This window comes from Equus quagga, chromosome 7 (assembly GCF_021613505.1).
Source record: "Equus quagga isolate Etosha38 chromosome 7, UCLA_HA_Equagga_1.0, whole genome shotgun sequence".
Lineage (NCBI taxonomy): Eukaryota > Metazoa > Chordata > Mammalia > Perissodactyla > Equidae > Equus > Equus quagga.
In genome coordinates, this window is record NC_060273.1 from 49,968,463 (window position 1) to 49,992,704 (window position 24,242).

Consider the following 24,242-nt stretch of genomic DNA (forward strand, 5'->3'; position numbering starts at 1 on the left):
GGCCCACACCCAAGTGCCGGGCAGCCCAGAGCAAGGGCACAGAGCCCTCATATGCCTTCCTCCTGGGGAGGCTGCGTGCTGCAGTGGTAAGGAGTCCGGGACACAATGCAAATCTGGCTGTAAGTCTCCAGCTGTGTGATTTTGGACAACCTTTTTGACCTCTCTGTGCCTCAGTTTCCCCATCAGAAAAACTGGGAGAGCAGAATCGCCACCTCAAGAGAATTGCTGTGAGGGACAGGCGAGATAATGCACCTGGTCACATGTGGCAAATGAGAAAGGTTAAACGTACATGTCGATTTATTATTAACGTGACAGGAAGTTAAAATTGAAGTGTTAGCCAAGGCACCAAGGCACAGCAGCTGCTGCCTTCCCCAGGACGGGTGAGGCTGGCCAAGGGCAGACTTTACCAAAAAAACTCAACCAGTCACACTCTTCTCAAAGTTCTTCACCGCTGGGGAAGGTAGAAAAGGGTTGTGTTGTTGACATTCAGGGAAGATTTTATGAAGCCTTCTTTGGGAGAGGAGTTCCCACCCTCAGCCCGTCCATCGCGACTGTCAGAGGGCTGGTTTTGTGTGCCATGCAGCTGGGATATGCTAGGCCTGGATCTGGCTCATGCTCACGGAGGCTACAGAGGCTGATGGCAGCAGAGGAGGGGAAGTAGGGACATGACCTTAGGATGGCGGGTCTGAGGTAGGGGACGTGGGGGGAGGGGCTGTTACCTTCAGAACAGCAGTAGGAATGTCAGCCTGGGGTCACTGTGAGAGGACTCTTGTCCCCTGTCCGGAATGAAGTACCGTTAGGGAGAGGCAAGAGCAGGAATGAATGGAGATCCATTACCCACAGGAAAAGCCTGCCGGCAGGAAGGGAACTGCAGCCATAGGTGGACTAGCAGGGACATCTCCAGAAAACCTGGGTGCAGAACTGTCACCTTAAAACGTCTGTCACACTCAGAGAGGGCAAAGCCAGCCTTTGACAGCTCCAGACCATTGGAAAGACAAGATCTTTCCAATCCCCCTTATCTTTCCTCTCTCTCCCCACATGATCCTTGGAGGGACCAGAGGAGAGATTAGCAAGCTAGTGGAGGAGCAAATACACCAAACCCACAGGATCCTAGCAGCAGGCCCTAGCGGGAAGAGGGGAGAAGATGTAAGTAATGAATTGCAGTGACCACAGGACCTTTTATTACCTAATAGTGATTAGAATACTCATGGGTCTGCCCATATTCTCGTTCTAGAGCAAGGAACAGATTGCACGCAATGAATAGGTTTAAAGGGAAACAGGAGACAAAGTTGCTTTTAGAAGAATCCTGCTTGTTCAACGTATTGGGCACATTATTATTACTTATCTAGCACTAACCATGTGCTAAGCACTGTATATTCTCCAAATAACTCACAGAGGTAGGTGCTATTATAAATGTCCATTTTACAAAGGAAGAAATTGAGGTTCAGAAAAGTTAGATAACCTGCCACAGGTTGCAGGATGGGTGGGCAGGAGCCAGGATTGGGAGCAAGGCAGTTAGGCCCCAGAGTTGCCATTTCATCTTCCCACCACGGTGGCTCAGCAGGCAGATCAGATAAGGTATCTGGGGAAGGACTAAAGGCCCTCCTGCCTCCAAGCGCACTTAGCTAAGAATACTTCAAGTGTTCCCGGGGATTTGCCCCAATCTCTTTGGGAAAGAAGACTTCAGGGAGACGTGCTCTTTTGGTTCGAATGACTTAGTTTTAAATATCAAGACCCACTCAAGCTAGCTTAAGGAGAAAGGAGGGGAGCGTCATCACAAGGGTACAGGGAGGTGTTCTGGAGTTCCGTCCGGACTCTCTGCCTCCATCCCTCTCCTTTCTGCTTCCTAGCCCTCCGTCTTTTCCCTCTGCACATCCCTCAATCTATTTTGCAGAAGGAGGCTGCCTCAGCTCCCAGTTTGGGGGCACCTTAGTGCCAGCCCCGCAGAGGCCAGTTGGCTGAATCCTGATTTGAAGCACAGAAAAAGATTCAGTTAAATATATACTGAGTACCTACTATGTGCCAGGCATTCTCTTAGGATATAGCGGTGCACCGAATAGGGAAAAAAAAGAAAACAAACCCTGCCCTTGGGGGTGGGGGTGGGGGGGGTCCCTTCCAATGAGATTCTGATTGGTCTATCTGGGGTCAGCTGATCTCATCCCGTGGCCCAATCAAACGTGCCCGGGGGTGGGGGGGGGCGGGATCACAGGGTACAGCTGCGTTGGCACGTTTGCCCAGCCAGGGGACAGAGCCAGGTGTGGAATCCAGGGCTTCCTGTCCTTGAAGCCATCCAGACTAAAAGCTCTCATCCCACAGTTGAGCTGGTTCTAGCAAGTCTTCAGCACTCCGTAGTGGCAGGTGCCCACTGCTGGGTCCTTCTGGCTTTCTCTCTCAGAAGAGCCCCCACCTCAGCCTCATCCCCAGTCTGTTGCATGCTGGGTTTGATGCACATTATGCTTTCTCCCACCCTCTTTTGTGTTGGATGAAGCTAGATCCTATTTTCCCATTGCTTTTCGTTTGTCTCTTCCTCCCCATGTGAACGCCTTTAAGAGGGAAGTAGGGCAGTCTCCCTGCCCTGGTGCAGGCAGCAAGTCAAGGCAGAGCCGCACGATGACAGCACACACAGAGGACCAACTGTATACTGGGGCTCTTGTCCCCCCAGATGGTCTCCTCTGAGGCAGTGACACTGCTTTGTACAGCTGGGCCTGGCTGTGTGAGCCTGGCTGAACCAGGCCTTGTCAAAGTGCCCTCATCCTTCATTGTCCCACAAGCGGGGATGGTGATGACCTGGACAGTTAGGGTCCCCCCCAGCTTCCTGTTTGATGGCCACTGTGATCAGCTTCAGTAGTGCCAGCCGCTGCTTTTCATTTGGCCGGGTTCTGGATCTCCTGCTTTCCTATCATTTCTATAGCTTTTTTCTTTCTTTCTTTCTTTCTTTCCTTTTCATTTTTTTTTAGCATGAGCCACTGCGCGTTCAGTAATGGAATAGATTACGTCAGATGCTGCATTTGCCAGTCGCAGCGCTAAACTATGCTCCTCGTCGCTGCAGCAGAGCATGCCAACCTGGTTTATATTGAGATGGCGTTCACAGTGCAGAATCCCCCGGACAGCTTTCTGTGGGATCCCCCAATTTTGCCAGTTGAGAAGTGGGGTACTCCGTTTTTTCTTGGTGGTTAAGAACACGAATTTCCGAGTCAGGGGAGACCAGAATTCAATCCTGCCAGAGCCGCTTACTATGCCTGACTCTATGCGTGTAACTTCACCCTTGGTGCCCCAGTTTTCTCATGTAAAATTGATAATGGTTTCTTCTTTGCATCATTGTAAGTTTTATTCAGGATAATGTATGTAAGGTGCTAGCCCTGCCACATAGTATTGATCCCACACATAGCATGTGGCCATTGTTAATAATTTGTTACACCTCTTCTTGAACTCCCCTCGACATAATCTCCATGACCTTAGAGACAGCCTGCTGGACCCAGGCTTTGGAGTCAGACAGACCTGCAAAGATGTGACAGTCACGTATACTGCTAGGATTGTCATGAAGATTAAATGCAATAATGTGAGTGATCATAATAAATGTGTGTAAGTGCCTTACACATCTTACTTATTTACTCCTCACAGCAACTCTAAGAAGTAGGTACAATTATTGTATGTATTTTACACAGGGGGAGACTGAGGCATTAACAAGGCCTTAAGTAACTGGTTCAAGGTCACAAGCTAGCAAATGGATAAGGCAGGAAATGAGTAGAGGAAGCACGTCCATCCGCTGTGTCAATCCCCCTCTCTACCATGTGTCTGAAGTGCCTGGCACCTAGCAGGAGCTCAAAAAATGTGAAGTACATTTCTACACATTGCAGATGTATAAATGACAAGACGACAGAGCAGAATGGATGTTTGGGACGATATCTGTGTGAATCCTTAGGGAACAAAGTCAAGCCAATGGTATGACCAAATAAGATGAAGAGTACCTGCTGTATGCCGGATATTCTCCCAAGGGCTCGGCACGTGTAATTGCTAATTGACCCTGAGAATCACCACGTGTGGGAGATGAACAGGCCTTGGTGGTTCACGTGAATTCTGTCCACGTATACGTCTGAGGTTCCTGATCTTAGGTTAGGCCTGAAAGCCGCTTTCCCTTAGAACTGGGAGGAAAAGCGACTCTGTGGCTGGCCCAAACCAAACAGCAAACAGGATGAGCAAAGATTTGGAAGGACAACCTTGTCATGGCCAAATTTCCAGCCTTATTTTCCACTGGTCCAGAAAAATATATGCACAGAGCGAAGCAGTCTCTGAGAACCTGGAGGTGTCAGTCGGGGGCTGGCAGGAAACAGATGGCACACTCAAATTAGGCGATTTAAGGAGAGTTTAATAAAGGAGCTATTTACAAAGGTGTCGGGAGCCACAGGGATAGCGCAGTCCCTTGGGGCCGGTAATAGGGTGCTGTCACCTCCCCTAGGCCTGAAAGGAGAGGAGATGGCGTGGTAACCTGCACCCTGAAACAGAGCACTGTGTGGAGAGGTCCACCTGGCAGGAGCTGTGGCCTTTAGTAGAGGAACCCAGCCAACCGACAGGGGCCCAGCAAGGTGGAGGCAGGGGGATAAATACCCCAACCTCAGTCTCCTCCCTCCTTCCCATCTCCTTCTCAGGCTCCAACCAGAAACCAGAGGGCAAAGGGGCTCCATTGATTCAGTCCACCAAGATCAGCCACCCCGGAAGCACAGAGCAGGGTGGAAGATGGTGGAATGTGGGACTGGACAGGCAAAGGGAAGATTTGTGGAACGTTGCTTCTCAACGGGAACCACAGAGAGGTCATTGCCCCCCTGGGACTGGAGATTTGAAGCCAAGGAGAAGTTCAAGATCTAAGTGATGGTGGCCTGTTTCTGGGATTGTGAAGTGGGATGGCTGGTACATGACTAGACTTGTGCTGGCCAAGCTAGGAGTCTGACATCACCTTCTGTCCCTCTGCCCTTTGGTTGGGGTCTCTTAACCAGTTGGAATTGAATCTCATTTTTCTCCATGGGTATACTCTTCAAAGCCAGAAATAGCTAAAGAGGACTTCGCAAGCTCAGGAGTGTCTCTGACTGCAAACTCACTCATGCCCTTCAAACCTGGCATAAATTTCGCTTCTGCTGTGATGTCTTTCCTGACATTTGTGTATATCTGTCCTACTGTCTAAAATAGGGACCCCACAATGGCATGTTTTATTCATCTCCATATGCCCAGAACCTGACATGGGGCTGACATACTGTAGGATCCCAATAAATATTCGTTCAATCTTGATGTCCCTGTAGTCCTCGGCAGATTCCAATTTAACCAGCATTTATTAAGCCCTGCTACCTTCCGAGCACTTCATTTTCATATGAATTCTTTAATTTAATATTCCCAGCAGCCTCGGTTATTATCCTCATTTTCACAAATGAGGAAACTGAGGCTCAGAGAAATGAAGAGGCAAAACCTGGATTTGCACAGAGTTCTACATCCCAGGTCTGATGCTCTTTCCTTTCCTGCTCAGAAAGTGTCCCTTGACTGGTCATTGAACAGTTCCTTCATGCATATGCATGAGCTCACTGCATGAATGAGCCCGCGGAGCCTCTGTGTGTCTGCGTGCTTTGTGAAGCCCTGGACATCATTGACGGTGTTTGCCTCTCACAGTGCGTGTCCCTGTTTGATGGCCACTGCCAGCTAGAGCACTCATGGGTATCCTCCCCATGAAGTCCGCCTTAAACCCGCCCTGTGACATAAGCGTGAGGTCCAGTAGGATGGATGCTGCCCCTGAACTCGGCTCTGAGCTGGAAGCAGGAGCCTGGCTCTCTCATACTTGGTTTGCTCCCGTTGAGTCAAAACACACATATTTCTGACAGCTTCCTCTGTTGAATAATGAAAACAGAAAATTGTCACATGCGCACCCTTTGGTTGTCCTACAATAGAGCGACCAAAATTCTAATCAGCCAGTAAAATCCACCTGCTTCAGACAAGCCTCAAACCCCCGCTTACCAGAAAGAGAACAAAAGTTAGAAGCTGGTCCTTATTATGCAAACTGCATGTGTCCTGAACTCGCATATGGTTCTCTCAGTCTTCATCACATCCCTGAGGATAGGAACTATTGTTAGCTGTATTTTATAAGGTGATGTGCCTGAGGCTTTAGGGTGGTGGGACCCTTGTCCAAAGCCACGCAGCCAGGAGGTGGCAGAGCCAGGCCTCAGGGCAGACCTGGACTTCTGGCTCTTGCCCATGGGTGGGTCCAGCCCGAGGGAGCTTTCTGCTGCTTCTAAGCCTGCTGGCCTCAATCACATAGTGTCGCCTCGATTCCTTCTCATTACCTTCTGCCCTATTTTACTGAGGATTCAGGGCAGATTTGGATCTGGCCTAGAAAAACATCTTCCTGACCCGTCAGAGAGAGAGAGGTAGGAATGTGTTTCTAGGCTGTTCTGGAGAACCTAAGGCACTTAGTTGACAAGCTTTCTCCCTCCTGCCAGTCCTCAGAACACTTTATCTGCCCCTTCCTTGTCACAGTCTGCCTTGTTTATTTCTGCCGTATCTCCCCTTCTAGGCAGGGAGCTCCACAAGGGCAGGGTCTGCGTCTGATCCTCCGGTCTCCTCTCACACCCAGAGTCTTAGTGTCTGTCAACATTTACCACGCACCGATTGCACGCCAAGTTTTATATCAGACGCATTCACAGCTGTGACCATGTTTCTTCTTTGTGGCAACCCATGTGGCATACATTGTAGGATTAGCCCATTTTACAGATGAGGAGACCGAGGCTGGGAGAGGTGAAAGAGCCAAGGCTACAGAGCTAGGAAAGGGCAGCGATGGGATTTCTTTTGCCCCACTCAATGTTCTTTCTGCAACATCGCAGCTGCAAGCAAGTGCTCAGTCAACAATGGTTGAATGACAAAGGAAAGAAGCAAGGAAGAGGAAGAAGGAGGAATATTGAAAAAAAGTTCCAAGACAGCCAAGTAAAGAGAAACAGTAGAATATTTCAAAGCAGTAAATTGGTGGAAGATTAGAGGAATGGGTGTAGTGTATAACTTTCTTCTAAGGTCACAAAAAGAAAAGCACACACGCAAGATCAGAGAAAGACACACAGAAGCAGCTCGAATGTTAGCTTCAGAGTGGATGTTTCTCTGGGCTTTCTGTGGTCATGGACACACTCAGAGGTAGTCCCAACATCAGGCATCAGAATGCTCTGTGGAGCATAGAGCTGTGTGCTCTGTGCTGAAACAGGAATATTCTTTTCAATGAACTTGAGAAATTTATATATATAGTATTCATATATGTGTATGTGCTGCAAAATTAGAGAAGTCACTGCCCTTGGAGTTAAACGACCAAAGTTCTCATTCCAGGTCTGTCCTTTCCTGGCTTCTGAGTCTTGGCTAAAACCGCTCCTCTCTCTTAACCTCAGTTTTCTCATCTGTAAAATAGGCAGGACAAGATTTCTCACTTCACAAGGGGTTAGTAAATCAAATTAAGCAAAGGAGTGAATATAAGCCCCTAACAGGGCCTCAGTTAAAAGTTCCCCACGTCGTTCCATCTCATTAATTCTTTCTAATGAGGACAGGCCGGGGAGCCCGTCTGCTGCTAGCTCCCACTCCCCGCTGGGCTAGCACATGCGGACCATCCTGAGGAGTGGGGCTTTCCAGGGACTCTGGAGCCAAGCTGTTGGGTTTGAAACCTGGCTTTGCTATTTCCAAGCTGGGTGACCTGGGGCAACTTACTTAACGTCCTTTTGCCTCCATTTTCTCTCCTGTAAAGTGGGAATCATTATAGGACATCCCTCTTTGAGTTCTGAAGAAGAACTTAGAGGAAGGTATTAGTCTTCTGGATGGGATCTTCCCATTCATCTTCTGAAAAAACCTCCTGGAAGCCTGGACCCCTGCCTGGCACAGAGCACGTGTTCAGAAAGTGTCAGCTGTTTCAGCGTGTCCTTATTGTTGTTGTGTGCACAGTGTTTTCTTATGGCTGCATCTCCACTGCTGCACTGTTCCCTCCCCCGGTTCCCCCGTGTTCCAGCTGCTGAGCTGGAGGACCCAGATCTGCAGGACGGAGAGGCGTTTCTTAAGTGAGGAGAGCCTCGTCATCTTTCAGTGATGTCAGGAGGGCTCCTTATCAATAATTGAACAGTTTTTCCAGGAACCCAATCTAGAGAGTGCAGGGCCCTGGCTGCAGCAGGGCCTGGCTGGCTGGGGCTCCTGGAAGGCTCGGGGCATGGTGGGGATTGTTATCTGCCCGTTCCGTGGGTGGAGGGGTCTGGTTGCTTCTAGAAAGGCCCCTGCTGCAGGGTGGGACTCCAGACCTGAGCCTGCCACAGGGCTCTCCATCTTCCCCCAGGTCCTGCCCTCACAGCCCTGTTCCAGCTGCCCCAAATAGACGCCCTGTTCTTCACACAGTGTGCTCAGCCAAGAGCTGGGAAGTCGTCCTGAACACCTCCCACTCCCTCCCTGCTCACCTTTACGCCACCCATAAGTCCTGATGATGTTGTTTTTAACCATGACCCAAATCTGCCCCTTTTGTCCATTTTCATTACCACAACCCTAGGGCAGGCGTGCTGGGCCCCCACAGCTGCATCTCACTGGCTTCCCGGATCCCCACCTGCACCCCCCTCCCCCAACCCCCAAACACACACACACACACCCCCAGCAGCCAAGAGTAATCTTTTTAATGCAAATCTGGTCCAGTCCCCTCCAGGCCCCAACCCTTCCTTGCCTCTGCCTTGCTCTTAGGGAGATATTCAGCCTCCATGTCCTCAAGCCCATGGCTAACCCGTGTCCAACTTCACCAAGCCCTTCTTGTCTTCATTCATGACCTCCTGGCCACAACCACCCTTGTACTGGTCCCTGTCACAGAGACTTCTCACCTCCAGGCTGCCGTCTGCTTGTTCTCTCTTCCATCTCTGCCTCCTACTTATGAGGCTTATCAGTTCTCAGATGCGTCGCCTCCTCAGAGAAGCCTCCCTGGACCCTCCTGCCTAAAGCAACGACCCCACAGCCTCAGCCCTTCTTCCCTCCATGGCCCCTGCGTATTTCCACCGTGAGACTTGTCCCAACCGGAATGATTTTGTCAACCTATCGGCTTCCTTATTTATAGTCTGTCTCCTCCACTAGAAGGTGAGCCCACGGGGACACAGATCCTGTCTGTCTTGCTCACAGCTCTGTCCTCAGGGCCTCCAGTAGCTCCTGGTCCCTGGAAGGTGGGCAGTAAATATTGATCGAATGGATGGCTGGAAGCCGGGGGTTGTGTGGTAGACTTTGGTGAGTGCTGAACTCAGAGTCTAGAGTCCTGGGTTTGAGTCCCGGCACTGTGACCTCTCAGGTGCCTCTCTGAAGGTGCATGTAGACTCAGGAGACCTGGGGGCTAGCCCAGGCTCTGCCACTTGCAGGCAGCTCGCCTTGTCCCTTTGAGCCTCCTTTTCCTCATCTGTCAAAGGGGGAGGACTGCCTACCTCACAGGAGACTGAGGTAGACACAAGATTCCGTGAAATGGAGCTTGTGGAGTCCATGCATGTAGAGAGAGCACGGCACATTCTGGGGGTGATGGGGGGGTGCTTAGGACCTGCCAGATCCTACGGGCATTCTGCACTGAGCGGGGCAGACACATCCCGTGTTCACCCCGCAGAAGCCACAGCCAAAGAGGCGAAAAGCAGCTATCCAGCCCAAAGCCTATTAGATGGTGCTGCCTTCAAAGGAGCCAAGCCAAAGCGACACCAGCCAAAGTGTGGGCTTCCTCCCTCCAGCCTTCGCTGAGTTTCCCTTTGGGAACGGGCTGCCAGAGAGCTCAGAGAGACCTCGGACCCTCAACCACAGGCTTTCCTCCTGTGGTGTGAGTGTCCATTATGCAAACTGGATATAACCCAATGGATTGTTTATGGTATACAGTTGGCCTTACAGGATCCCCTGAGGGACCACGAGGACAATAGGGGAAAGGCTTTGAAGTTGGAACATTTGCTTTGACTTTATCATAACACTGGCTGGAAAAGATAGTAAAGAGGGTGAAAAAATATGTAAGATGCCATCCACCAAGGTCAGAGCTGGAGGCCATAAGTAGGGGGAGGGTGGCATGTAATGTGACACTGGGGGAGCGACTGACATTTAGGTTTTATGGCTACAAACTCCTAGCTACAGAAGTACCTTTACTGCTGAGACTCCTGTAGGAAAAATTATTTTTGTTATTGTGACTCTAGAGCTCTCTAGTCCAAATGCTTTTATTTTTGGCTCCCATCGAAACAATTTATGTTATAACCATGACCCAGAACTCGGAGTTGTGCCGCCTTAAAGCCAGAAAGGGCCGTCAGTGCTTAGCAGATGTGCTTCCACCTGCTTGCCAGGATGTTGCATTTTTCTTAATCTTTGAGAAAACATTAATGTAGGCAAGGCACTTAACTCAGTGCCTGGTATATAGGAAGCTCTCTGCAAACAGGAGCTGTCATTGTTCCCACTCTTGTTTTATTAGCAGTAGCATATATAAACACACTTCGTAGTAAACAGCCTCAGATCCTTTTTTTGGAATGAGGTGAGAGGTGAAGGAATTCTAGGATCCAGAGTACCATCTAATTGCCTGGATGGAGTGAATTTGGTTCCAGTGCCAGGTGACCTTTAACACGCCACTGGTATCCATCAGGCGATGCCTGGCTGTCTCTCGCTCCAAAAGCTGATCCAGATGAGAAGCCCCCAGGTGGATGGGAGGAGGAAACTCACATAAAGTAAACACCTACCGGACACCTCCAAATACGTTAATGCCTTTAAGCCTCGCGGCAACCTGGGGAGGAGGGCTTGTTTTCCCCAACTTACAGATAGAGAAAGTGAGTCTCACCGGAGGCACTCAGCGAGAAAGTGGCCAGCCTGCATGTGAATCCAGGTCTTTATGACTCTAAAGACTGCAATCCTCCGCGGCCTGGAATGGATTCTCAGATCTTGGCTACTTCTTTAGGAGCCTGCAGCAAGTTTGAGCTTGCCAAGTTTGCATTCGTTTAAAAAGTGGCATCCTAAGTTATGATTTATTTTTTAGTGTTCGGTCCCCATTTTGCAGGTGGCTCCGCACCAGACCTCTGACTTCTGTGCCTTAGATGGTCAGGCCTCTCATCTGTAACCCAACATGCGATCCTAGCAGAATCCAGTCAAAGTAAGTTATGTGCTGTCAGGGCTGCTTAAATATTTCATGGTGGCCTGAATCGAGGCGGAGGACAGATCGCTCTGCTCTGGGGGCAGGAGAGGCAACTCATGGGTCAGCCGCAGGCGCCAGATGTCCTGGGGTTGGGGAGAGATGGCCCGGGAGACGAGGCAAGCAGACGACGCATGCGTCAGGTTAAGCTTCTTGCTAAGGACAGGGCCGCATGTTTGTAAGAGGTCAAATTTTTAAGTGCCTGATTTAGATGGACCCTCAAACCTGGACTTCGCAGAGAAGCCACTTTAGTGTTTTCATAACCCTTCTATCAGCCCTTGCGTGATCTTCTAAGAAGTACAAGCATGCACACTGGGAGGGGGCTGGCTGAGCACCACAATGGGTAAATTGAGGCTCACATAACTTAACTGATGTACTCTGGATTACCCTGGAGGTAATGGAAATTCTGGTTTCCATTTTTCCCAGTTTTCTCTCTCTCCATCTAAGAAAAGTAACAGATTATTGAAAAGATCTTGGAACCTGGAGAGAAAGGAAACCTAGGTTCCCTTCCCGTGTCTTCCACTTACTGCCTGTAACTGGATCGCTTTCCCTGTCTGAGCTGCCATTTCCAGCTTCTGAGGAATTCTTGGGATCCACGATGCCATCACCAACATGACTTTGTTTCCCCAGCAGCAGATTAGGTGGGGGCTACTGGCAGAGAAAGCAGGGAGTGGACCAGGGGGATGATAAAGCCGTTCCAGTTCTGTGCCCAGGATCTCGGCCTAGAGAACATAGTCATCAATCCTGGGCAGAGAGATGAATTGCAGACCAGGAAGCTGCTAATGTATTGGCTCTCTGTTTTTTAAGAGTTCAAGGGCAAAGAGAGAATGCTTGTTAGGGGGAAATGCCAGGGAGGTTAATTGACTGGAAGTTGAATCTGTGAGCTATGAAGTCTGTGCTGCTAGGGAAACAAGAAGCTTGAATCTGAAAAGAGGGAGGGGAAAGGTTCTGAAAGGCAGTTTCTAGCAAGGTGGGAAGTGCTTCCATTTAGAATGCCAGCTCTCCACTTCTCACTCACCCAGAAATGATTTCTTGAGTGCCTACTATAGGCCAGCACTGAGCTAAGTCCTGGGGACATGAGGTGAATAGGACAGACACATCCCTGCCCTCTTGGGGCCTACATTCTAGTGGAGGGGAGGAGGGTACTGTCCCTAAACAAGAGAAGTTCAATGAGTCCCAAGGGTTCTGCAGGAAACAGCACAGGCTGGGATGGACAGCTAGCAGGAGGCACGTCCAACATGGAGGTGATGGAGAGAGCCTCAGAGCTGGGCCTGACGGATGAGGTGCAGCCAGCCAGGGGGAGAGGGTCAGGCAGAGAAGGCTGTGTACTTAACTTAGGAGGCCTCCAGCTGAGAGCAACAGAAGACCCAAACCAAAGGGAGGTTAAATGATGAGGAAATTTCTGGTTCCTCTGAGCTGGGAGTTCTCAAGTAGAAGGGCAGAAAGTGGGAGATACAGCAGTGCTCACCATGTCATCAGGGCCTGGGGACCTTGCATGTGTCACTGCTCTGCCAGTCCCAGCATCCCAAGACTGGATCACCTTGTGGTCCTAGGATGTCTGCCTATAGTTCCAAGCACATTCAGACCTGTGACTAGGGGAAGAAAGAAAACTTCTCTTGTGTCTTTTTCAAAAGAGAGGAAGCTTTCCCCAGGAGCCCCTAGCACAATTTTCCTTAGACCAGAACTGGCTCACAAGCCCAGCCCCAAACCAATCACAAGTGAGAGAATGGCATTATCCATGATTGGACAGGGCACCTAATTAGGACAGGGTAGGATAACCCCTCCACCCCTCCACCCCCCACCCCCCAGGGGTGGCCATGCCTATCAAATCGGAGTTGCGTTAGCCAGAGGAAGAGAGGAGAGAGTGTGAACAGGGCAGCCAACAGTACCCAGTATAAACAGGAACAAGCTGGTAGTCAGAGCTGAGAAGGGCAGGCCAATGTGGCAAGGGGAAGGTGTCCTAGGAGGAGGTGAGATGGGGAGATGGGCAGGAGACCCCTGATTCGCTTAAGAAGAGGCCGAGTTACTCATCCACAAGAAATGAAGACAATAAGAATGTATTTTGTAAATATAAGACACCAACAATTATAAGGCACACCATTATTTTTTGAACCACTAAGAAAGAATAACCACTGTCAAGCCATGACATGCTATCGATTATAAATTATACTCTGATTTCTGAGATGTTAAAATGTGAAAAAAAAATGCGCATGTTAGAATCATTGAAATGCAGTGGTAGCAACCTCTGGCACAGAGCTAGAACCGGAATTTCCACCCTAGCCCCTAGGTTGTTGTTTGATGTCTCTTTTTCTTCCAGTATGGAGAGAAAGGTTCTGTGGGGTTTGTTATGACCAGAACTTAAGAGTAGGGCCGACATGTTTGGCCCCTGGTAGGGTGGAAAACATTCATGGCGTAGAGTGAAAGCAACCCAAGTTTGAATTCCTCTTGAGCCACTCGGCTGTGATGGGACTCTGGACAAGACACCTGCCCTCTCTGAGCATGCTTCCTCTTCTTCCTCTCCTGGATGCTAGGAGGATTCACAGAAGCAATGAGCAGGAACCTTCTAGCCCCTCACCCAATGTGTTAATAGGTGCCCAGTCAGTCCCATTCCTATCTCCCTTTTAATTGGGGAAAGACGCGAACATAGTTCCCCAGGGAGAGAAAGAGCCTCTGGTCTCACCTCCCCTTCCAAACCCACAGGCCCTAATGAAGCCCCATCCTGCATTTTGCGTTTGCGTCAACAGTCTCTAGAAGTGGACATGATGTTGGCCTGCTCTGGACGGTGGCCGAGTGAGCTTTCGCCGCCTCCACGCGCCCCAGTGCGCTCGCTATTTCAGCCACAGTCACCAAGTGCTTCCGTCCGAACCTCTTGAGGCTACAAGGTACCAAATGTTTTGAATTAATTGGCTTCTATTTTCTTTCCTGTATGTGTGCCTCGGCGCCTTTTTAGGGCAAGATTGACTAGAGGAATCCTTCCTGAATTCTGGCAGCCCTGATTCACCTCGGAGTTAATTATCTCTAATATGCTGTACAATTCCCTCTGTACCTTTTATCACGTGGAGTGGAGGCATAATTTAGCCAAATGTATCATTTGAGACTTTTTTTTACCAAAAGAAAATGATTGTGTGTGTGCCTTATAAAAATATTCATTGTTTATTCACGAGATGTTTATCGAGGCCACGCCTCTGTGCCAAGCGTGGCGCTGGGTCCCTTCTAATCTCTCCCCAGGTTAACTTCTCACAGGGCTATCAGGGCAGTAGTCTTATCCCCATTTGACAGATGAAAACACGAAGTTCAGAGTGAAGAGAGAGGTTCAAATCTTTCGTCCCCACCCCTACCTGCTTGGACGCCACGTGTCTACACAGAGTTGTGTCCCTCCATCACGGCAATTCCCAATAGACTCCAATAAACGGTTTCTTCCCTGTGTCCTCTCCACCCTAGCCTGGTCCCTGCTTCCCTCTGTTGCCTCACGTCCCTGGCGTGTCCCCTCACCCTCTCTGCACCTCTGTATGTGGTCCCTTAATGGAGGTCTCTTCATCAGAACCCCGTGCGGTGGATGGCTTTCCTCCAGGACGGGGATGGAGCCACTTGTCCAAGAGCATGCAGCTGATAACAGAGTGGTGGCTCTGAGATTCCACACTCTCCATCTGTCCACTGTCTCTGTCATCCTTCCCTCCCACCCCTGTTATCCTGAGAAGCTTATTTTTTTGAGGATAAGACAAAGAGAGCTGCATTGTATCTTCGAATGTCTCTGCGTTTCTGACAGGACGTTAGAAGGCAGGCCTTTGTGGAATCCAGTGAGAACATGTGCGTTTCACTTCCAAACCTCTATTCAAGTTAACCCAACTGAAATCAATCACCTGATTCCTTTTGAAAGAATCTTGTCCAGCTGAAGATTCAAAGATGACCACGGTGAGCTGTGTTAAGCTTCCCAGGGACGCCATAACGTAATACATACAATGGGCGCTTAAAAGCCAGAAGTCCAAAGTCACGGTGTCAGTAGGGCCATGTTCCCTCTGAGGCTCTGGGTAGAATCCTTCCTGGCCTCTTACTAGCTTCTGGTGGTGGCTGGCAATCTTTGGTGTCCCTTGGCTCGCAGCTGCATCACTCCAACCTCTGCCTCCATCATCACATGGCCTCCTCCTCTCTGGGTCCATGTGTCTTCTCTTCTTCTTATAGAGCACCAGTCCTGTTGTACCTAGGGCCCACCCCATTCCAGTTTGACCTCATCTTAACTAATCACATCTTCAACAGCCCTATTTCCCAACAAGGTCACTTTCTAAGGTATTGGGTGGGGGTCAGGACTTGAACATGTCTCTTTGAGGGACACAATTTAACCTGTAACAGAGCTATCACTGAAGACTGGGGATCAACTTGGTGGGGGTCTGACTGCCGCTCGGAGACTGGTTTAGCAAAAAAGATTTAAGAAAAGAAAACAATCAGGAGCTGCAGTAAACATTTAAGGGCAGCATTTTCTTTTTTTTTTTAATGACCATAGGAAATGTTTACACACATCGGCTGTCATCAACTCATGTTCCCATTTGGAGTGACGAGGATAGTGGGATGGAGACTTAGAGAAGCGGCAGTTGGACGATTGTCGTGTTCACAGAACTATTGGGACCTGCGGATGCATTCAGTGTGTGCACATGTGTGTTCGCGACTGGGGGATGATGTAGGCTTTTTTTTTTATCCCCTTTTTTTCTCTTTCAGAGTAACATTTATTCATCTGCACCAGTGTGTGTAATATGAAAGAGCAGGAGACTGCAGGGGTAGAGCGGATAAGGAAAGCTGGGGGCAAGGTGGAAGGGGTCTGGAGGCATTCTACAAAAACACAAGAATCAGCTCCTCCCTCCCTCCCCCTGCCTCCCTTCCATCTAGTCCTCTTCCAGGCTTCCTCTTCCCTCCTCAGCTGGCTCCCAATCTATCTCATATCGTGATCTCGCTAAAAAAAGGTTAGGCATTAGGCTGCCTGGAAGTCACAGGTGAAATGATTTAGCCAAGCAGAAGCAGGGGCCACCAAGGTGGGGTGTGGCGAGGAGGCTGTAACCATGCACAGAATGTGTCGTGTTCAGCAATGACCACGTTGCCTGTCTCCAGCCTGAGTGAGCATTTAATGAACAAATGCAAAAGCGTTCCAAGCGTTGAGGGTCCTGGAGGAAACTGAGTCATGGGTGGAGAGAGAAGAAGGACCCTGGGACCCTGCCCGTGTGCTCTTCTGAAGACTTCCTGTTACAGGAAAAATGGGACTGACACTTTCCTTTTTAACTGAATTATTTTAAAGACCAACTATGTACTCACCCAAGTAATTGTGAACAGGAAGAAATTTTTTCAACCATATGTGAATTTCTCACATTTAAATTCTTGGGTGTTTTTGGGGGGTTTTTTTTAGAGAAAAAGAATACAGGTATGTCAGAAGAATATTCAGACAGTGCCAAAAAGTTAGCTGTAAAGCATAGATTTCCCCTCCATCTCTAATTCCTGGTCCCCCAGAGGCAACCTCTTACGAGTTTTCTTCAATGAACTATCTTTATAAAACAAAACATCAATATCTTCTTGGCTGATAGTGTTCTCATTGATCCAAATGAAAATCTAAAGTAACATGAGAAATTGGTGTGTTTCCCCACACCCCCGCCCCAAAAAAAACTTGTTTCTCTGGGGCCTGACTAAGCTTTTCTTCTTCATACCACCTCCAGGTTACCAGGAGGGCCACGACATGTGACCAACTAAACCTGGAAATACTTTGTGACGTTGTGGTGTTACTCTCTCTATAGGTATAGTTAGCCCCATTTTACTGATGAGCAAACTGAGTTCCAAAAAGACCATGTGACTTACCTGAGGTCATAAGGGAGACCAGGTCTGACCACGGATCTGGCTGGCTCTCTTCAGTGCATGGACCTGCCTTCTCCCTTGGTCCAAGAAAACTATTGATCTGCTTCATGGTCAGTGAATCCCAAAGAAATGAATAAGTAAATGATTGACTCAATTGATTGATCAGTCAATCCCCAACAAATATTTATTGAGCACCTCTTATGTCTCCTACTCTGTACTAGATGATTTAGGAGGATACGTAAATAAGGGATGGTGCATACAAAGATGGCTGCATATTTTTTGCCTCTTCTCCTATGAAGAGTCTGTTTCACATCTGGACCAGCCTGTGACTTGCTCTGATTACCAGCGTTCAGCGGAAGTGATGCTGTGTAACTCCAGAGCCTGGGCCTTAGGAGATCTGCAGCTCCCACTTTCACACCAGAATACTCCCTTTTGGAATCCAGCTGCCAATGCCACATGGAGAGAGCACAGAGAGAGCTGAGAAGCTCTGGTTGGCAGCCCAGCTGAACTCCCAGCTGACAGCCAGGACCAACGACCAGCCATGAGAGAGCCATCTCAGCCAAGTTGAGCCTCTAGATGACAGCAGCCCCAGTGATCACCCTGTGGAGCAGAAGAACTGCCCTGCACAGCCCAGTCAACCCACAGAGTCAGGAGAGGTAGTCTGTGGTGGTGGTGGTTTTACGCCACTACGTTTTGGGATGGTTTATTATGTAGCGTCAGATGACCGAAACATAAGGCACATCCTTTGCCCCACAATAGCTTACCAACAAACTTCTGATGATTCCATGTGCTGCTTTATACTCTTTCATAAATTTGTTTTCTGTTTAAATAGGCTAGAGTTCTTATTGCAGTAGGAACCCTGACTGACGGGAGCCTCTGGAGGTGTTCGTTGCTGAGGAGTATCAGAATAAGTCTGCATTTTAGAAAGACCACTTTGGCTGTGACTTGAAGAAAAGCTGTGAGAGGGAGAAGCAAGAGGCAGGGAGGCCAATTAGGAGGCCACTGGGGATGACGGTGTCAACTTTCAGTGGCAGGAGGACCGTGAGCACATTGGGGAGATATTGAGGATATAGACTCTACATCTTAGTGATGGGGGGTAAGAGAGATAGGAGTTAAGGAGGCTGTCTAAGTTTCTGACTTGATCAGCTGGGTGGATGGAAGTGCCAGTTACGGAGACAGAGAACCCTGGAGACAGAGGGCAAATATTAGCTTCCTTCTTTCCTTAGTGGGCAATAGTGCTGAGCAGTTGATGAGCTCACATCCACCCTCCAATCTGTCCACCACCCTTGCGACATCTGAAGCCTGTGTGATTATTCCAATAAGCATGTCTGATTATGTCACACTTCTACTGAAGACCCTTCATGGCATCTCCATTCTTCCAGGATGAATCCACAGTTCTCAGTGACGTGCTCCGTACTCCTCCAGCCACCTCCCTTCCCTCCCTCCGTAACCTGTCTCTGTGAGTTCCAGGAACGTGCAGTCCCACCAGGCACCATGCACGCTCTTGCCTCTTTCCAGGCCTTTGCTACCACGGCTCCTTTTGCAAGGACAGCCCTTTTTATGTCCAGATTCAGTGGTCACCCCGTCCAGAAGCTTTCCTATCTCAGGGTAGGTGCAGGTCTTCCAAGATCCGGGAACACCGTCTATTTACTTCCGGAGCTGCCCTGATCAGACTCCTTTGTAATGGCCTGTTTACGTGACTGGCTCTCCCACTGGACAGATGGAGAATTCCCCGAGTATTTGTGTCCTCAGAGCTGGCGCAGAGCTGGGCTGGGCTTTTCCTTGCATTACCTCATTTCTTAGCTATACTGTGAGCATCGGCATTTTTGCTGTTGTCATTGCTTCCCCTTTTGTAACAGACTGCTCCTGGGGCAACACTATCCAAATGAATTCATAAAAGTGCTTCAAAACAAACAAACAGTGTTTCCGAACTGAAAGACAAAATAAAGGAACAGGCCCAACGTTTATACACAACTTCCTCTGGTAGTGGTTTAAGTGAGAGGAGAATTAGTCCCCAGGTAGTGTTGTACCACTAAAACAAGTCCCAGGGGACATATGGAGACTCAGAGGGGGAGGAAATTGCACGGGAAAGCTGGGGAGCTTCAGCAGAAACCAGCTTCTGGGAGGTAAGGCAGCCAGCTTGTCCCTACCTCCTCAGTTCCAGACCCCTTGCCCAAAACGCTCGGAGGCTCAGGGTCCACACCTGCCCTGTACACCCAGTGAGGTGTGCCCAAGGCCTCACCGCCGGCAGTGTCTCTGCTGTAGAGCAATGATGGCAGGGAAGTCCTACGGAGTCGCCACTGTTAGCCCTGTAGGAAAACTCAGATTCCTCCAAAAGCTCCCACCGGCCCCTCCCTGCCTCTCCTCCAAGACTCCTGGCTGCAGGTCTAGGGGACTGGAGCAGGGAATAGATGCTACTGGATGCCACCATCAGCATTGCAGGCATTGGACCCATGGGAACAGGGCTGGGGGTGCGGGGAGGGGGTAAAATGCCAACAGGGACAAGGCCAGGGATGCAAACAGGAGAACTGTGCGTAAGGTGGTAGAGAATCATGGGGAAGGAGGAAAAGTGGGATGCCCCGCTCCATCTAAATGGAGCAGCCGCCACGGCGTTCCCACCGATTCTTGCCACGAGAGAATGTCGGGCCGGGGTGACCAGATCTTCTCATGTTTCTTCAGCTGGACCTAGAAATCGGAATTTTAATGTGAAATCTCCCAATATTAAATATTGAACATGAATTTATAAAATTTTAAACATCTCTTGCCAAGCAAAGCACAGGCCCACGGGTGTCCAGTGGGTGGCCTCTCTCCTACTGACATCATGTATTTCAAATTATAACCCAAATCTGAATGTTTGCTACTGCAGAAGGTCACAGAGTCAAACTTTTACACCTTACCTGTTCTGGATAATTAATAAATCCGCGGGTGAAAGGAGGTAGCGGCGGATTTGGCGAGTCAGGAAAAAATGAGCTTGAATCTTAGCTCTACCATTTCCCAGTTATGTGGTCTTCACTGAGCCTTACCCTTCACATCTGTTAAATGGGGACACTAATTGTAACAGACACTATTGTTTGCCTGCAGGCAGCCATTCCCTACTCCCAGCCCCTGGTTGGTTCTCACTAACAGAAAATAATTTTGTTCAGGCTTTGGAGGAGCAGTGGTGAGATCCAGGCATGAATTGTGCTCAGCTGAAGTCATTGGGGGGACCCTATTCCACTTTGCCAATGATTTGCTTAGGATGGGCAGAGACCCAGGTTTGGGCAATGAGTTGAGAAGGGACATCTGCTGAGGAGGTTCCTGAGATATGTTTTCCTCCTTGATAAAAAAGAAAGCGTTGAGGAAGAAGAGCCCCCTTTCTGCCATCACCTCGTCCTTCCTGGGGTCACCTGGACTCCTCTCGTTTACTAGACACCTACCTAGTCATGCCCAGAAACCAGCACAAACTGTTTACCATTATCTCCCATCATAGTCGGAGTCTCCTCAGATCCTCCCTCCCCAATCTGCCTCAGGAACTCTTGGCCTGCTGTCCCCCTGTGACCATGCCCTTTCTCCTCTTTATCCTTTTCACAGTTGTCTCCACTTCTGATTCTTATGAATCCTTTTCCTATTCCCAAGGCCTCCACGTTTTCCTTTTTCAGGCTGTGCTGGTCTTTTTCTGCCCCATTGGAAGGGCCTCAAAGGGAGGCACTGTGGATCAGTGGGAATGGTCGGGTGAAGCCACCCTTACATGGCGCCCCGTCTGCTCCCAGTCCAGCTCTGGCCCTTTCTCAGAGGAGTCAGCGGGTCAAGGAGTCTCTGTACAGCCACCCTGTTAATCTTTAATGTTCATACCCATCACTGGCTGATCTGGCGAAAGTGCTGACTGTGTCAGGGGAGGGGCTGAGATTCTGCAGGTGCTGGAGGTGCTGCTGGTCCACAGACCGCACTGGAGTGGCAAGGTTCTAGACCTGAACTGCCAAAAAGGCAGCCACTAGCTGTTGAGGGGCTATTGAGCCCCTGAAATGTGACTGTACCTAACTGAGACGTGCTGGCAAAGCAGAGTACATACTGGATTTCAAAGATAGTGCTGGATTTCAAAAAAACAATGTAAAATTTCTCATGAATAATTTTGTTATAATTGATTATATGTTAAAATGGTAGTATTTTGGATATAGTGGGTTAAATAAAGTATATTGCTAAAATTAATTTCGCTTGTTTCTTTTTTCTTTTTTTAACATGTGCTAAGAGTGAATTGTAAATGGCATGTGTGGCTGGCTTTGTGGCTCACATTACGTTTCTATTGGATACCACTGTTCTAGATCATGCTGAATGCACACATAATGGAGACCATGGATGCCTTGCCCAAACGGCCAAGAGCCTGTTTCTGGAGGCTGCATAAACTCCTCCCCCAGGTCTGTCTTCCCGGATGCCGAGGCAGGCTGCCCTTGTGCAAACTTCAGAGCCCACTGGAGGCCAAAGGGCAGCTGTTGGTGGGGAGAGGGAGTGGATGAGGGGGCTTGGCCGTGAGGCCAGGGTGCTCTCAGCTGTTTGCCTACACAGGCCCATCTCAGTACAGGACAGGGACCAAGGTGGGGACAGGGGCCAGGGCTGGGGCTGGGGACCAGCTCTCCTATGTCCCAAGACTTAGGCACAGAGGCATCAGAGATTTCTAAATTCCATCTTGGCCTTCCGGATTGTTAGGGAGATATATTTGTCAAGGTATGCAGAGAGAACATATTTTATTTAATAATTTGTTAGCTTGATTTATCACTTTTAATATTTAAACACATGATATGTGGGCCTCTAATTGTGCTCTTGCCCTGGGCAAGTAAGGCAATTACCATCCACCTTTATAAGGGCCGTGTTATGGGATGTACATGGTGCAGTGGGAGCCCCGAGGAGGGGCACGCTCTGCCTGTGACACAGTGGTCTTTGAATAATATTGAAATCCCGAGGAAAGGGTCCTAGCTGAGGGACCACTGGCACAGACAGGCAGGAGGACTGTCCTGGGCATCTAGCTGCTGGGTTGGGGATAGTGGTGAGCAATGCAGCCACCCAGCTTTGCCTCCCTCCCCTGCCTCACGTTTGCAACCATGGAGCGTCTGGTTGTGACACTATCCATCTGCTTCCTTCAGGTAAACAACAGAAGATGGATTAAATCCTGTGAGGACCCAGGCTGGGCCCTAGTTCATTTAAGCCTCCCAACAGCAGCAGCACACATAAGATGCAAGACTGCCTAGATTTGAATTCCAAGTCTCCCTCTCTGGGTCTCAGTTTTCCCATCGGTAAAATGGGCTCAATAGTAACAGTACCATAAGAGGTTCGTAGGAAGATGAATCGAGATACTATTTATGAAGGACCTGAAACAATGCCTGGATCTGCAGAAGTGCTGTACATCACCGGTTCTTACTAACTCCATCTTACAGATGGGACACTAAGGTGTGGAGAGGTGAGGTAATCTTGCTTAAGGGTCACACTGGCTTAGTGCCAGAGCTGAGGTTCAAACCCAGCTTGCCTACATTCTAAAGCCCGTGGTCTTTCCCGCTGTCACGCTGCCTCTCACATGGGAGCATTTCTCAACCACAAAGATAAATTCGTCTCCTCTTTCATGCGGGGTGCATTTGCTGAGCTGGAGAGAGGAGGCTAAAAATACCACCGGGTGTAAATCCCATCCAGCGAGAAGGGACAAGCCTGGTTGGGCTGGACATGGAAGGAAAGGCTCCGCTCCGTCTCCTCATTTTTTCAATCAAAGGCCTTCGGTCTGAAAACACACCTGAGCCTGTGATGGGCTTCTGAAACCAGCGTTGTGATGACAGAGCAGGAGACCTTGCCATGGCCCTGCATCCTCTTTGGCCTCCTCTCCTGCTGCCTCCCTCCAGCTGGCTCCCTGTGCTCCAGCCCCAGGGAGGTCATCTCTGGTCCTAGAACAAGCCAAGCCAGTGGGTGCCATCTTTGGGACTTCATGCACACGCCCAGACTCAGATCTTCCCAGGGCTGGCTGCTGGCTCAGATGTCCCAATCAAGGCAGCCCTTGCCTGCCACCCTGCCCAAAGTGGCCTCTGCCACCTCCCCAAGCCAACCCACTTACTCTCTAGCACGGCGCCCCTTTGTAGTCTGCAGAGCGCTTAGCGCGATCTGAAATCACGTTGTCCATTGCTGTGTTAATCTGTTTCTCTCCTACTGTCCCTCTAGAGCCTGAAGACCATGGGCACTGTGTCAGTCTCGCCCACCGCTGTCTCTCTGCAGCCTGCATTATGCCTGATGCCTATTCGTCCTCAAAAATGTCTTTTGAATAAATAAATGTATGCACGTAGGAATGAATGAACAAAGGAATGGAGCCTCAGTCCTGATCGAGACTGTGCCACTCACTCTCTGTGTGACTTCAGGAAAGTCCGTTTACCTCTGTAGCTCTCATTCTTCTCAATTACAGAATGAGGGGATTGCCCTAAATTAGGATGTTTTAAGGTTTACTTTGTGGGTGACACTGAAGTGTTTAAGCAGAAGAGTCACATGCTCTTATCTGCATTAAAAACAAGAAGAAAAGCACTCTGGGATCCAGCAGAAAGTGAATCAGAGGTGCCCATTCTGGAGTCCAGGGAGTGGCTGGGAGGCTGTGACAGAAGTACAGGCCAGAGAGGAATGAGTCACTCAGGCTTCTCAGAAGACAGCAGACAGAGCTCACAACACTCTCCAGTGACAAACTGTCACCAGGCACCCAAGTCTTCGGTAGAGTTATAAATGCTGTGGCTGAGCCTTCTGTCTCTGCCTCTCTCTCTCTCTCATACACAAACACACACACAAACACCTCCTCCACCCCACTCCGTTATCGCCTGGGTTTACCAGATTATATGAGTACGGCAGGTTAAAAAAATTTATTTAATATTTTGATAAATCAGCTTCCCAATGACTATTTATATATAATTGACCCCTTTCTACATGCAGCTTACAATAATACATACAATATTATGTATGTGCAATAATACAACAAAGTAGAAAACTGTAAATAGAGACCAAATCAAGATTAGGGAAAGAAAGATTTAACAGATAAAACTAGATAGGAAGTTAGAACATAAATAAGCAAACGAAAATTTCTAGGTATTTTTCAAAGTTGAGCCATAAATTTGGCTTTGAGCTTCCTAGTGGCCAAAACAAAAATGAAAACATCACCAGCTACATTATTTGCATCAAATAAGGAAAGGTACACCAATATCTCAGGAGAAAAACTTTTCTTGGCACCTAAATTGGAAAGAAGTGTCTTACATGGGTTTTTATAGAGAGA